The 12,489-nt window shown below is 43.4% G+C and overlaps 1 pseudogene; it reads right to left on the bottom strand.

Moving 5' to 3' along the window:
* Positions 1–4,796: 4,796 nt before the first annotated feature.
* Positions 4,797–12,489, bottom strand: part of LOC120946238 — a 52,742-nt pseudogene continuing 45,049 nt past the window's right edge.

The following is a 12,489-nucleotide window of genomic DNA, read 5'->3' as shown; positions in this document are numbered from 1 at the left end:
CAGAGCATAATCCACTCCCTTCAGAGACTGGGCCGCAGGGCAGTATTCCAACCACTTTAAGAGTCATAAAGGACTGCTATAGTCATAAAAGTCTTTGTCAATTCAGACTTTCTTCTGTTTTCTCATCTGCATATCGAGTTATGTAAAGTAGGCATACTTTAAGGCCCGGATTCACGTAGGAGCGCGCATCTTTGTGCGGGGGTAACGTATCCTATTTACGTTACGCCTCCGCAACTTTGACAGGCAAGTGCAGTATTCACAAAGCAAAGTTGCGGCGGCGTAGCGTAAATAGGCCGGCGTAAGCCCGCCTAATTCAAATGTGGAAGATGTGGGCGTGTGTTATGTAAATTTATTGTGACCCCGCGTAAATGGCGCTTTTTACGAACGGCGCATGCGCCGTCCGTGAAAGTATCCCAGTGCGCATGCTCCAAATTAACCCGCAAAAAGCCAATGCTTTCGACGTGAACATAAATGACGCCCAGCCCTATTCGCAAACGAAGTAAAACGTGAAAAATTCAACGCTGTTCCGACGTCCATACCTAACATTGGTACGCCTCATCTACGCCTCAGAGCAGGGGTAACTTTACGCCGGAAAAAGCCTAACGTAAACGGCGTATCTGTACTGCGTCGGCCGGGCGTACGTTCGTGAATAGGCATATCTAGCTGATTTACATATTTCTAGGCGTAAATCAGCGTACACGCCCCTAGCGGCCAGCGTAAATATACAGTTAAGATACGACGGCGTAGGAGACTTACGCTGGTCGTATCTTAGAGAAATTTTGGCGTATCTGATTCTTTGAATCAGGCGCCAAGATACGATGCCTCAGACTCAGAGATACGACGGCGTATCTCCTACGTGAATCCAGGCCTAAATGTGTAGGTTCCACGGGCACCTGATTTGATGTCAGAGATGAGAGGACAGGAATATCAAGGGTGCCTTCTCTTATGCCCCGTACACACCATCACTTTATGTGATGAAAAAAAATGACGTTTTTAAAAACGTCACTTTAATTGACCGTGTGTGGGGGAAAACGTTGTTTTATGTCTTCTAAAAAACGACCAAAAAAAATTGAAGCATGCTTCAATTTTATGTGTCGTTTTTCAAAACGTCAACTTTTACTTCACAGAAATTGACCGTGTGTAGCAAAAACGTCGTTTAAAACGACGTTTTTCCATCCGCGCATGCCCAGAAGCTACTTATGAAGCGAGCTTCAATGGAAAAAAGTGGTGAACGTAACCTCACTTTGCAAGAACATTGTGAGAAAAACGATGGTGTGTAGGCAACTTCGTCTTTGAAAATTGAAGTTTCAAAAACGTCATTTTTTACTTCACAGAAAATGTCGTTTTTTTTCATCACATAAAGTGATGGTGTGTATGCGGCATTAGTCTCATGACACTACATAAAAACATGTTCCATACAGAATCGATGATTTTAGGGTTGTAGAAACTTATAAGGCATAAGGAGCTGAATAGCTTTAACTTGTAACATGAAAATGCACTTATTCTGTAAAGAAATACCAGACACATTTCACTAAGTTTACCAGCTGAACTTTAGATTTATTTTCCCAATCAGTGTGGCAAATTATAGACAGCAGATCTATGGTAATAAAAAAAAAATTGATTTATGTTGATTTTTATGAAAATCACAATGTCTACACAAACTGTACTTTATATATTTAAAGCAAAGTATAAGATCATATCAGCCAATCAGTCATGGGCTTCATATCTCTCGAAGGACTATAGTTATCATATCTCCCATCTCGAGTTTCTGGGTGTTCCTCTTCCTGCTATGGAGTCTCTTTTCTGCATTTTGCCCGGGTTCACACTATTGTGATGTGGGAACAAGTGTCATTCCAGTTCCGGTTGCATCTCCCTCACAGGCAGTTCACACTGCCCTCTGCAAACCGCTGCGGGTGTCAATACACTGCAGATTGCAGTGCGAACTGTGAGTTCGAAACAGGAATCGGATCGCATGGGTGAAAACACCCATGCGATCCCATTCCAGGGTGGGGGGAAGGGTTCCTGCACCATGTTTGTGCAAATCCAATGCAAGTTCAGCCATACAAACTGTTAGGTAGATTCACAAAGAGTTAGGCCGGCTTATCAGTAGATAAGCCGACCTAACTCCGAATCTACGCCGGCGTTTGTTTAAGTGTATGCTCTAACAGGGATACACTTAAACAAAGCTAAGATAGGCCGGCTTGCGCCGTTCTATCTTAGCTTGCAATGTTTCTGTTGGCCGCTAGATGGCGCTTCCATTGCGGCCGGCGTAGATTATGTAAATGAGGGAATACGCCGATTCACGAACGTACGCCAGGCCTACGCCGTCGATTAACGTTGTTTCCGTAAGGCCTTAGGCGGCCTAAAGTTATTCCACCTATGAGGTGGAATAACAATGTTAAAGTATGGCCGCCGTTCCCGCTGCGAGGTTCGAATTGTTTACGTCGTTTGCGCAAGTCGTCCGCGAATCGGGAGTTACGTTGTTTACGTCCGCGTCGAAATCAATAGGCACGTACGGCCTACTTAGCCGCAATGCGCACTGGGAAATGTAGTCGCCCGGCGCATGCGCAGTGTCCAAAAACGTAAAAAAAACGTGAGGTCAAGCCTCATTTCCATACAACACGCCCCCCTCCAAGCAATTTGAATTAGGCGCCCTTACGCCCGCTCGTTTTAGGCTACGCCGCCGTAGATTAGCAGGTAAGTAGATTGTGAATCACTACTAGCCTAACTAATTTACGGCGGTGTGGCCTAAAAAGGCTAGGCCGCCCTAAAGTTAGGCAGATGTGTGTGAATCTACCTACAAATGTCTGAATTTGCATTGCACAGACATCACATGTGATCTGCACAGCAATGCGGTGCGAATCACAGGTGATGTCTGTGTTCGCAATAGTGTGAACCCAGGCTTAATGTAATGCAAAACCCAAAAATTTAGAAAATCAACAGGAAGAGGGAGACAGGCATAGATCTAGAGGCCAGGTTCTCCAAGAGATATAGAAATCTAATGTGTGATTAATCTTGCCAACTCACATCAGTAAAGTGTTAGTTCAGGGCTCTTTAAAAAGAAACTCCAGATATTATCATGATGATTTTTTTCCAATACATTAGTCATTTACCATTGAAATGCACATGTTGAACTTATAATTAGGAAGGACTAATGTCCCAGGGACCCATTTGTGAGCTGTATCTTTTATCACTACATTTGCACTGCCTCATTCACCTCATTCACATCTGGAAGCATTAGAATATGTTTCTCTGTAATAATAAAAAGCAATTCTTAAAGAGATCGCAAACCCATAACTAGCAGGAACTGGGAAAGAACACTCTTTATGATATGTCAGCCATTATGCAGATAAAATGGAAGCAAGTTAAGGTAGCTTCTTTCAGTGAAAGAGATTGCAAGAGAACCTAAATGTGGCAGGAAAACGGATTTTGTCTTTTAATTGAGAGGTTCAAGAGGGCACTGGATAAAGAAGTTGGGCTTCATTTATATGAGCGGCCGTCTACCATTCTAAAAGATAACATACATCCAGAGGAAGCTATACAAGTGCTGCAACTGTGATGTTTTCTTCACAGCTATGGCAAATTTATGGTTTGAAATCAATGCTCTCTAGCTCTCTCATCACCTCCTCCCATGCTCGTCTACAGGACTTTTCCAGAGCCTCTCCAAGCCTATGGAACTCCTTACCCCAAACTATCCGTCTATCTCCTTCTCTATTAGCTTTTAGAGGATCCCTGAAAACCCTCCTCTTCAGAGAAGCCTATCCTACCCACATCTAACAGCTGTATTTTAACTTTGCCCACCTGATCACCCCCCACATCTACTACCCTTTGTTCCACTTGACCCTCCCTTCTAGATTGTAAGCTCTAACGAGCAGGGCCCTCTGATCATTCCTGCATTAAATTGTATTGTAACTATAATGTCTTCCCTGATGTTGTAAAGCGCTGCGTAAACTGTTGGCGCTATATAAATCCTGTATAATAATATTAATGGAAGCAGGCTGCAACTACGTGCCAAATGCTCTGCCTGCAGTTGCGGTGCGGTAATCCTATTCAAGACCATAGTTTGGCAAAAAAAAGCCCCAAAAAATTAAAATCATTTGTTCAAGAGGTGGCAGTATAGCCTCCTGAATGCCTACAAACCACACTCTAAAAGGGAATCCACCACGGATCGCTTTTCAGAGGGAAGGTAGAGACTTATCTTAAGAGAAGAGCTAGAAGACTGTTGTTTTCAACATATAAAATAAAGAGTTCACTGCAAAGCAAATGATACTTAAGCTGGCTATATATGCTTCAGTTTTTTTTTTTTTTTTTGAGTGCTTAAACAGAAGTCAATTGGTAGTACGACTGCTCAATCACAGTGGCCACACAATCACAGTGGTACAATGGATGGCACGTTTTTACATACAGTATAGAATTCCAGAGAATTTGCAGAAAATCTAAGTTGTCTTAAAATGTTTCTAAGTGTTTCTAAGGCTCCATTCACATTGTAACGCCGCGTACGCGGCGTATTTTGCCGCGATTAGTTTACTTTTTTTTTTTTGTTCACAAAGAATTTACATTGATGTCTATGGCCGAACGCCAATGCCGCCTGAAAAAAAGGGTCCGGGACTTGTTTTCAGGCGGCAGGCGTACGGCGTTTATGAGATGTGAACCATCTCATAGACATCAATGGAAATTCTCCCCTCCAGCGGCACGGGCGTCGCGCTTCAGGCGTTTTGTCGCCTAGGTGTGAATGCAGCCTAAAGGCCGAAGGTTTTTTGTATCCTAATGCAGTCTCTGAATTAAGGTAAAAAAAAACTTCTGAGTCCAGCTACCCCCCTAAACGTATCTGAGCCCCAAATCGATCCAGCGCAGTGCACAAGAGCAGCTGTTTTCCCAGCTATCTCCCTTATCAGGCTCAGTGACAGCAGTGGGAGCCATTGGCTCCCGCTGCTGTCAATCACAGCCAGCGAGGAGGCAGGGATGAGTCATTCTCTGTGTGTCTATGGACCCGCATAGTGCCCCCATAGCAGGTGGCTTTCTATAGTCACCTCAATTTTAATTTATACATTTTTTTTTTTAATCTAAACTATTCGTTTGGGACTCTAGTTGGACCTTGTATTTATCAAAAAAAATAAACTAACAAACATACTAACACTTCTACTCTATCCAAAAGTAAAAATGTAAGTATTTTTTTTTCTGGAATGAGGCTTTAACTCATGGAAGTGTTGTATAGGGGATGGATTTTGTGTTTTGGCTCAGTCTGTTTGTCCTGGAGTGGGACACTTTGGGGAGGGTTTGGGTGGACATGTGACGGGCTGTTTTGGGTTGGTTGTTGGGTCACATTCCTCGATGAATTTGATAGTGGTGCAAGTTTTCGGTTTGGAAGTGGAACATTTAGTGACTGGCAGAGCAGTGGATCTTGGCTTTGCAGGGGGTAGGAAAGCCGCTTGTGCTATGTTGGATATGGCTGATTTCTGGCGGTTTTTATCAACTGCAATTAGAGCAAAATATAAGACTGTCCCATTTTCTGTATGAAGGTCTGGGCTGAATTGAAATTCTTCTCTTGTTCCTGCCGGGCTTGGGGTAATACTGGAAATGTCCAACACGGTAGATCCTTCAAAGTTGTCCCTGAGTTCTTTAATGTTCTTCTTCATTCTTAATTCGTAACTCTGAGCTGGAAAAAAATAAAAAAATAAAACTATCATTAAATAATCCCAACCAAGCCTGGAGATATTCAGCCAGATTCACGTAGAGCGGCGAATGTTTAAGTGGGCATAGCGCATCTTATATGCGCTACGCTGACGTAACATAGAGAGGCAAGTACAGTATTCACAAAGCACTTGCTCCCTAAGTTACAGCGGCGTAGCGTAAATGGGCCAGCGTAAGCCTGCGTAATTCAAAGTAGGCTGGTAGTGGGCGTGTTGTATTGAAATGAATCGTGACCCCATGTGAATGCATGGCCGAACGAACGGCGCATGCGTTCGCATTCTCAGAATCACGTCGCAAATACTCCCTACGATACGACGTCTCAATGCGTACGACGTGAAACCTCACTTACGCCCAGCCCCATTCACATAGGACTTACGTAAACAACGTAAAATCCAACGGCACTTCCAACGTCCATACCCTAAACGACTTAGACCAGCTTTTTGGTGGTTTAACTTTACGCCGGAAAAACGCCTTACGTAAACAACGTAGATTACAGCGACGGGCGCAAGTACGTTTGTGAATCGGCGTATCTAGCTCATTTACATATTCGACGCGTAAATCAACGGAAGCGCCCCTTGCGGCCAGCGTAAATATGCAGCCAAGATACGACGGCGTAGGAGACTTACGTCGGTCGTATCTTGGCAAAATTCAGGCGTATCTTATTTTAAGAATGAGCGCATAGATACGACGGCGCACATTCGGACTTACACGGCGTATCTACTGATACGTCGGCGTAAGTCTCTCTGAATCTGGCCCATTGAATATTGACCTAAAATTGACTTATTTGTTTATTTACTAATAAATGTTCTAAAGTTATGTGAAAAAAAGTACAGTAATTCCACTTACTTTTACTCCACTTACTTTTAGAATCGTCATGTGTATGTTTACCTTATTTGTAGTGCATATTATTATTATTAATAATAATGATTACTATAATGATATCTAACTCCAGCTCAGACTTTTAATACAGGGGGTCCCCGACTTACAAACAACTCCTACTTACGAACGGAACGCTGTGGGGACCATCTGCTGTTCTGCGAATGCACGGCCAGACGGAGCATCGGAAAACATTGGAAATGTCCATAATTGCCGTTCTGTGCATGCGCAAGAGGAAAGTCTCTAATGCGTTCTTAAGTCGGGGAACCTCTGTAGTGTGAAAGGCTCAGGGCCAATGTTGCCAATATTTAAGGTGTTTTTTCACCTTGATGCCTAGGATATAACCCCTTTTAAGTAGTTTATCAGTCACCATACATAGTACCTGCAGCTTAATTCGCTATCAGCACATAAACAAAAGATGATTTCATAATTTCTCATAGTAAATAATCTATAAAAAAAAGTAACATACCAGTTCCCTGGTCCAGATCATCTCCGGTTGCAGTCCATGACAAGATAACTCTGTTGTCTTTAGTCTGAGCTTCCAAGTCTGTAATTTTCGCCGGTGGATGGATATCACCTACATCAGCTACATCAGACACATCAGACACTGTGAAGGAGCAGCCAATGACGGCTTGTTTGAATCTTCCCAGCGCAGGTAGAACCTCATCGCCTAGAGGATCTGATGGTTTCATAACAACTTTACCTATAAGAACATACCAAAAGCTGAAAACCACAAATTTGTGAAAATGTCAGACGCTCTTACAATTATTAGACACCTGAGATCATGTGAATCCCAATTGCACTGAAATAATAAATCCCTACAATAGAACTGTTAAAGGAGTTGTAAAGGAAACATTTTTTGTTGTTGAAATGACTGTTTACAGGGTATAGAGACATAATAGTTAACTGATTCCTTTTAAAATGGATTAAAAATAGATACAAATCAATCATTTAATGTACCTCTAGTTTCATTTTTGCATGTTATCCTGCCTCTGTGCTGTATAGAGCCATAGAGCAGTATTGGTTTGGAAAATGAAACTAGAATCTCCCAGTACTGTAGTCACCAGGAAACAGACAACCAGGAAGTGTCCAGAACAGAGAAGAATTACAGCAACATCAGAGCAATAACTAACAATGAGGACATGAAACCAGGACTGCAGTAAGGTAAAGGAAGCTATTTAGCTAAAAAAACATTTTCCTTTAGTGACCCTTTAAATTAAATATCAGCCACAGTAGATGTGAAGAGACATCCAGAACACAGGTCATAAAATAATAGGTAGCTTCAGTAACCAATAGTCTACTGGGCACTTTCACCCCCTTCCTGCCCAGGCCAATTTTCAGCTTTCTGCACTTTGAATGACAATTGCACGGTCATGAAACACTGTACCCATATGACATTTTTATAATTTTTTTCACAGAAATAGAGCTTTCTTTTGGTGGTATTTAATCACCACTGTTGTTTTTTTTTTTAATTCTTTGCTAATTAAACAAAAAAAGACCAAAAATATTGACAACCTTTTTTTTCAATATTTTTGCTATAAAATTTTGCAAACGGGTCATTTTTCTACTTCACAGATGTGCACTGATGAGGCTGCACTGATGGGTACTGATTGGCAGCACTGGTGGGCACTGATTGGCAACAATGGTGGGCACTGATAATCAGGACACTGATCATCAGTGCCCTGATAATCAGTGTCGATGTCTCTTTTACACAAGCCAGTTATCGGCTCGCCTCTCCTCATGCTGTCAGCGTCAGGAAAGGAATGCCGATAACCAGCTTGTGTTTACAGCGTGATCAGTTGTAATTGGCCACAGCTGATCACGTGGTAAAGAACTGGTGATCTGTGCTCAGCTGTGTCCAGTTGGCGCGATCACAGGAGGACGTCATGTAAAGCCTTCCCAGAACTTTCCGGCCTCGCTGTAACCGTCATTCGGCTATAGTGTGGTTAGTAGCACAGAATGTCCCTAGAATTATTGCTTTCGCTCCAATGATCTTGGTGAGAGGTAATGGCCCGGATTCAGAGAGCAATTGCGCCTGCGTAACCATCGTTACGCAGCGCAATTGCTTACTTGCACCGGCGTAACGAATGCTCCTGACTCAGGAAGCTCGTTACGCCGACTGCAGCCTAAGATATGCGTGGCATAAGGCTCTTATGCCCGCATATCTTAGGCTGCATTCTTGCGATGGCCGCTAGGTGGCGTTCTGGTTGTGCTCAGCGTATAGTATGCAAATTGCATACTAACGCCGATTCACAACGTTACGCGAGCCCTGCGTACGCAGTTTACGTCGTTTGCTTACGGCGGTTTTCGCGTAAGGCTGCCCCTGCTATTAGCAGGGGCAGCCAATGTTACGTATACCCGTCGTTCCCGCGTCGCGAAATTTTAATTATACGTAGTTTGCGTAAGTGATTCGTGAATGGCGCTGGACGCCATTCACATTCACTTTGAAGCAAATGACGTCCTTGCGACGTCATTTGCCGCAATGCACGTCGGGAAAGTTTCCCGACGGAGCATGCGCTCTACGATCGCCGCGGGAACGCGCCTAATTTAAATGATTCCCGCAATCCATTTAAATTGTGCGCGCTTACGCCGGGCATTTTGCCGGAGCGCACACGCAATTTACGGAGCTACTGCTCCGTGAATCGCTGGTAGCGCAGAAAATTTGCGTGGGCGCAGGGCAAAAACGGTGCCCTGCGCCTACGTAAAAAAAGCGCAGATGTTACTGAATCTACCCCAATATGTTTAGCCCAATTATTTTTGTAAGTAGGCAAACCTGCTGCATGCATCATGTACCTGGAGGCAAGGCAAGGTTTTTAAAACACTTTTTATGCTACTTTTATTTTTTATTTATTTTATAAATGACAGTTGAGCCCAGAAGTGACTATAATGTACATCATCATACAAATCACCTATGTGTTTATTTTCCAGGGGGAGGGGGGGGGGGAATCAGCGAGAACCATGAAATGCCTGGTGACTGAAAAAACTGCCAGAAGTACAGATGCAGTTTGCAGAAGATGGAGAGAGGGACATGGAATATCACTAGGTATTGATGATTGAGGCAGGTATACAGTACACACTATATAGGTATATGCTTTGTTTTGCAATGTACAGGATGCAAACACTTTAAAAGGCTAAGTTTAAACTTGTTCATTTTTCTAAAGTGATCTATAGTGGATCACTTTTCAGAGAGTGGCTTAGCAGCCTCTGTCAGCCATTCAAGAGACAATCCTTTTTTTAACCTCCCTGGCGGTATGATTCTGTCTGGAATTACGTACCAAAAGCGGAATAATTATTTTGCAAGGAAATTTGGCGTTTTATATTGTAGGTCTGTAATTTTTAGGAATAACTCACTTAAATCTGACCAAGCAAGAGTCTTGTAGGCATCCCGGGTATGACATTTTTTTTTAAAACAAAATTATAAATTATAATATAATAAATAATTATAAATAATTTTAACAAATAATAATATAATTATAATAAAAATTAGTCAATAATGTAATCAACTCAAAATCACTGAAATTTGCTCAGTTGCAGAATTGTTGCTGTCATTATTTTATTTTTTTATGACGAATTTCCCCACAAATCGCTATCGCACAATTCTGCAAGTGATTATAATTTATTATCGCTGTTTTCTAGCTGATCTAAAACCATTTTTTACATAAAGGGACACTTTTGGACAATCTACAGTTTTTAGGCAGAAAGAACATTTTTTATTATATAAAAGTACATGCAGGACACAGGACAGACCACTAGGGACAAGGGGGGTGTGTATTTTTTACATACAGTACTGTAATCTATAAGATTACAGTATACTGTATGTAAAGTGTTTGTTTACTTTTTTGAATTTGGCGCCATTCTCCGCCCCCGTGCGTCGTAACGTCGCAGGGAACGGAGATCGGCGGCACACGGGGACACTGTGAATCGAGCGAGGAGGACCCGCTCGCTCACACAGCGGGGTGGCATCGCTGGATCCAGGACAAGGTAAGTAACTTGCCTGTGGATCCAGCGAGAAGGTAAGCCGCGCCGCTGCACACTCTGCACGTCCACCCCGAGCGTGACTCGGGGATACCGATCCTAACATTGGAAACCTACCCCGAGTCACGCTCGGGTTTACCGCCAAGGGGGTTAAGAGTAGAAACTTTTTTTAATGGGACTAATGAACACTGGAGAGACTGTTGCATTCTGTCATACTTGCTGTACACATTCACTGTTCATGAACCAGAATACCTATGTAACGTTTTTTTGTTTTTTTATATAGCAAGAGGTCCCTTGGAGTTTGTACTATTATATTTTTTTGTTTCAAATAATAAAAAAAAGACACAAGTATAAATGAATGGAAAATCTATTTTTTTTCTTTCTGTTTTACATTCTAATTGCCACAAATGTCTCACCACTTTCCACGAAACCTTGTAAGTAGAAAGCACGACCTCTGGGATATGTCAGTCTGCATCCACCATCTTCCCCTTCCACCCATACTTTCACATTGTATCTCCCATTTACAGGGAATGTAAAGAAATACTTGGAGTAGATGCCGTCATCCTTTGCTATATCAGCCCCTTTGCAATAAAAGATTACAAAAGCATAAGGCAACAATGCACTGAAAATGCAGAAAGGAACAATAAAGAGAAATAATGGAAATCTGACATACAACTCTAGTCTAACCAAAAACACATTGGCTATGTCATCTTTGCTGAACATGACATTCTTTGCAGGAAAAGAACATCAACTTGCCGTTGATAAGTAGCATATTTGAGTTTAGAAGCTTGCTAGAACCAGTGGTTTAGCTGTACAACTCTAAGGCCGAGTACACACGAACAAACATGTACGGTGAAAGCGGTCCGTCGGACCGTTTTCACCGTACATGTTTGCCAGAGGGCTTCTGTACGATGGTTGTACACACCATCGTACAGAAGTCCGCGCGTAAACAATACGCGGGGCGTGTCCGCGTCGTCGCCGCGACGATGACGCGGAGACGTGGGCGGGCCTGCCATTTAAAGGCTTCCACGCATGCGTCGAAGTCATTCGACGCATGCGAGGGACGGCGGGCGCCTGGACATGTACGGTAGGTCTGTACTGACGACCGTACATGTCCGAGCGGGCAGGATTCCAGCGGACGGTTTTAAAACACGTCCAGGAATATTTGTCTGCTGGGAAAAGGCCCGGCGGGCAAATGTTTGCTGGAATTCGGCCCGCTCGCGCCTACACACGACCAAACATGTATGCTGAAACTGGCCCGCGGACCAGTTTCAGCATACATGTTTGGTCGTGTGTACGGGGCCTTAGGGTCATTTCACACGGAGCGGATCAGTAATGATCCGCTCCGTGTGTCCGCGAAGCTCAGCGGGGATCCTCCGTAAAATCCCCGCTGAGCTGGCAGCTGACAGGGCGGTCCCCGCACACTGTGCAGGGACAGCCCTGTGTTTCCTCCGCTCTCCCCTATGGGGGATCGGACGAACACGGACCATATGTCCGTGTTCATCCGATCCGGCAGACGGAAGAAAAATAGGATTTCTTCCGTCTGCAAATGTGGATCTTTGTGGAGGCGGACAAATTACGGGTGTCCGCGGATGTTCATCCGATGACACCCGTAATCACATTAATCACATAGAGACCCATGTATGTCCCGTTTTCATCCGGAAACGGACGGATGAAAATGCGGACATACGGTCCGTACGTGTGAAAGGGCCCTTAAAGCAAACCTGTCAGCCATTTTCAACTAAAATTCCTGCTATTGCTTACTGTTCACTGCTCATGCTTATTTAGTCTCGATTTACATAAATGCAGTCCAGGAAACACGTTGAATCCCGTGCACCGCATTGAAATCACACAGCGTTCATGAAAACCACAGCAGGTGTCAATGTTAAGTTAATGACACCCCAAAACAGTTCACAAAATGCAGTGTGATTGACAATAGCGGATTGC

Source organism: Rana temporaria, chromosome 7, assembly GCF_905171775.1.
Source record: "Rana temporaria chromosome 7, aRanTem1.1, whole genome shotgun sequence".
Taxonomy (NCBI): Eukaryota; Metazoa; Chordata; class Amphibia; order Anura; family Ranidae; genus Rana; species Rana temporaria.
The sequence above is the reverse complement of the archived record's forward strand: the minus strand, read 5'-3'. Positions and strand labels throughout refer to the sequence as shown.